The sequence below is a fragment of the Apium graveolens genome, chromosome 5 (genome assembly GCF_009905375.1).
Source record: "Apium graveolens cultivar Ventura chromosome 5, ASM990537v1, whole genome shotgun sequence".
NCBI lineage: Eukaryota > Viridiplantae > Streptophyta > Magnoliopsida > Apiales > Apiaceae > Apium > Apium graveolens.
The window spans coordinates 226,652,248-226,654,746 of NC_133651.1; the positions used below are offsets into that span (position 1 = coordinate 226,652,248).

Consider the following 2,499-nt stretch of genomic DNA (forward strand, 5'->3'; position numbering starts at 1 on the left):
TTAACCATCTTACTTGCCCTATATAATCACGATAGATAACTTGCGCATTAAACCGTTATGTTTTCAATTCTTATAGACATATAAGGATTAAGCATAATTGGTGTCTATTCAACTTATATCTCTTTTGTGGATGCTTGGTAGTAGGGTATTCGTACAACGAAAGTTGGTATTTACTAGTTTCATGTTATCTGATTAGTGTCATCACCATCACATGCTAAGGTTGAGAACAATGACTTTGAATGAAGTAGTAATGAAGTTAGAATCCCGTGTTTGTCATATATAGTAATTCAGCCTCAATTCTCTTAGTTAATGCTATTTAGTATAATCTCATAGTTTAATCAAAACCCAATTTGTTATTTGTCTTAGCATTGAGCGATAACCATACATTGTTGCATAAATTGAACTTAACCTAAACAAGTCTCCGGGGGAACGAATCTGATTTATATCTTATACTACTTGCGAAGTATACTTGCGTGAATATTAGCGCGTGTTTTCGCCCTAACAAGTTTTTGGCGCCGCTGCCGGGGACTCAGTGTTGTTAATTTTTAGTTTATGTGCTTGTCATTAGTGGTCATTAAAGTTCACTGACTCGGATTCTTTTACTTTCACGGTTTATTTGTTTGTGTTTCAGGTACTCGTTACAATGGGAGATCCAACAGCATGAACGAAAGCCTTGATGGATTTTTCTAAACCCAAGATCAATGACATTCAATCTAACATTGTTAGGCCAGCTATCACAACTAATAACTTTGAGATCAAGCCTGGCATTATTCAATGGGTGCAAAATTCAATCCAGTTTAGGGGTTCTCCAAAGGAAGATCCCAATATGCACATTAGGGATTTCATTGAGATATGCGACACCTTCAAGTTCAACGGTGTTTCTGAAGATGCTGTGAAGCTGAGACTATTCCCATTCTCTTTGAGGGACAAGGCTAAGAGCTGGTTACACTCTCTACCGGCTGGTTCGATTACTACTTGGGAAGATCTTGCTCAAAAATTTCTCACTAAATTCTTCCTTATGGCAAAGACAGCTGCAATCAGGAATGCTATTACTTAATTTATGCAGCAATCGAGAGAAACTCTATGTGAATCTTGGGAGCGCTACAAGGAGTTGCTTAGGAAGTGTCCTCATCATGGCATGCCTGATTGGATGATCATCAATTGCTTCTATAATGGTTTGAGAGCACAGTCAAGACCCATGCTCGATGCAGCATCAGGTGGAGCATTATGGGAAAAGAGCTATGAGGAAGATTATGATCTAATTGAACTGATGAGTGCTAATGAATATCAGTATCCAACTCAGAGATTGCCACAGGGCAAGGTAGCAGGAGTTCTTCAAGTGGATACAGATACGGCTATCACTGCTCAACTAAAGGAGTTGTCTATGAAGATCAATTTTTTGGCTAACTATGGTGTTAATCAGATAACCAGTGTTTTTGAGCTATGTGCAGGTTCGCATGCGACGGAGCATTGCACTATATCTAGTGAATCAACTCAGTTTGGGAGCAACTTTCAGAGATCGCAGAAACCAGTTCCAGACACTTATCATCCTGACAACTGAAATTATCCTAACTTCAGATGGAGCAACAATCAGAATGTGATGCAACAGCCATTCAAGCAGCTTGGAGCAAAACAATTCAACCCTCCTGGTTTTCAGCAAAAATTTGCACCAAGACAACAACTCCAACTTCAACAACAAACTCATGATGCAGGTCAATCTTCGAATGAAAAATCTGAATTGGAGGAGTTGAGGCTTATGTGCAAAAACCAGGCTCTTATATGCCAAAGCCAGGCTATTTCTATCAAGACTCTGAAGAACCAGATAGGACAAATTGCTAATGCCTTATTGAATCGACTACCAGGAACGCTTTCTAGTGATACAGAAGTTCCAGGCAAGAGGGAAGTCGAAGAGTAGGTTAAGGAAATTACATTAAGGTCTGGGACGATTGCAAGCCCTGAAAAATCTCAAGTTCTAGAATCAGAAGTTTTAGCTGAGGAAGATGTGCAGAAGGAAGCGAAAGTGGAACTAAGAAAGACTACTGTTGAGCACACTCCTCTTGAGGGTAATACAGGGGAGAAACAGATCTATCCTCCACCTCCTTTTCCTAAGAGGTTGCAGAAGAAAAAGCTGGATAAGCAGTTTGAGAAGTTTCTGGAGGTGTTCAAGAAACTTCATATCAACATACCTTTTGCTGAAGCTCTTGAACAGATGCCTAGCTATGCAAGGTTTATGAAAGGTATTCTCTCTCGGAAAGTGAAGCTCGATGACTTAGAGACTGTTGCTCTAACGGAGGAATGCAGTGCTGTGCTGCAGCAGAAGTTGCCTCTGAAGCTTAAAGATCCTGGAAGATTCACTAATCCTTGTACCATCGGAAACTTGTCGTTCGACAAGTGTTTATGTGATTTGGGAGCTAGCATCAATCTGATGCCTTTGTCTATCTTCAAGAAGCTTGGTCTACCTGATCTGAAGCCGACATATATGTCCTTACAGTTGGTCGA

The 2,499-nt window shown here is 40.1% G+C and overlaps 1 non-coding gene across 1 annotated transcript; it reads right to left on the reverse strand.

Annotated features, from left to right (window-relative positions):
• Nucleotides 1–1,033: 1,033 nt before the first annotated feature.
• Nucleotides 1,034–1,140, reverse strand: LOC141662721 (small nucleolar RNA R71). Its single transcript, XR_012550820.1, has one exon. It is a non-coding gene; the product is annotated as a small nucleolar RNA R71 (small nucleolar RNA).
• Between the last annotated feature and the right edge of the window lie 1,359 nt (nucleotides 1,141–2,499).